This window comes from Otolemur garnettii, unplaced genomic scaffold (genome assembly GCF_000181295.1).
Source record: "Otolemur garnettii isolate 467f Iridium unplaced genomic scaffold, OtoGar3 scaffold00047, whole genome shotgun sequence".
Lineage (NCBI taxonomy): Eukaryota > Metazoa > Chordata > Mammalia > Primates > Galagidae > Otolemur > Otolemur garnettii.
Window position 1 is genome coordinate 13695331 of NW_003852442.1, and position 980 is coordinate 13696310.

Here is a 980-nt window from a genome sequence, read left to right on the forward strand (position 1 = left end):
CCCAAACTCAGTTTTTTTAAAGGTGGCGAAATGAAGCAATGAGAGTAGAGAAGCAACAAAGAAATCTGTAACTGGTTGTGATCAATTAGTTATAAACACCACTGTATTTAACCAGCCCAAACTCCTTCCTAACCTGTTCACCTAAAACAATTCTAATGTTTCTTTTTGCATAAAATGGAACCTTGGATTTTAACAACTTGCTATCTTGGCTATTCTAAGAGTGTCCTTGTTAACTCACTACATCCCTTCATGACCCAGTCCTACCTTCCTCGCTCAGATTTTTATTGCTGTCCACGGCTATATTCCCTGTCCCTAAAAAAACCAACACATAAATTGTCAAATGAAATAACCCTTTAAAGGAGCAAGCAGGAGGGTGCAAGACAGCAGGAGCAGAGCTCTACTAGCAGTGATTCAGACAGTGAAGTGGACAAAAAGTTAAAGAGGAAAAAGCAAATTGCTCCAGAAAAACCTGTGAAGAAGCAAAAGACTGGTTAAACTTTAAGAGCTCTGTCATCTTCCAAACAGAGCAGCAGCAGCAGAGATGATAACATGTTTCAGATTGGGAAAATGAGGTACGTTAGTGTTCAGGACTTTAAAGGGAAAGTTCTTACTGATATTAGAGAATACTGGATGGATCCGGAAGGTGAAATGAAACCAGGAAGGAAAGGTATTTCTTTAAATCCGGAGCAGTGGAGCCAGCTGAAGGAACACATTTCTGACATTGATGATGCAGTAAGAAAACTGTAAAATCCGAGCCATACAAAACCTGTACTGTTCTAGTTGTTTTAATCTGTCTTTTTATGTTGGCTTTGTTTTCTAAATGTGCTCCAAGCTATTGTATGTTTGGATTGCAGAACAATTTATAAGATGAATACTTTTTTTAATGTGTATTATTAAAAATGTTCTGAGTGAAACTAATTGTCAACTATATTAAGGAAGATTGCTTTGGGCTCGGTGCCTATAGCTCAACCGGCTAAGGC

The 980-nt window shown here is 38.2% G+C and overlaps 1 protein-coding gene and 1 pseudogene across 1 annotated transcript in view; one reads left to right on the forward strand and one right to left on the reverse strand.

The window, feature by feature from the left end:
- Window positions 1-795, forward strand: part of LOC105887117 — a 5393-nt pseudogene extending 4598 nt beyond the window's left edge.
- The window catches only part of SNTB2 (syntrophin beta 2), a 112225-nt gene that overhangs the window by 106427 nt on the left and 4818 nt on the right, over window positions 1-980 (reverse strand). The gene's annotated exons all lie outside the window — the stretch shown is intronic.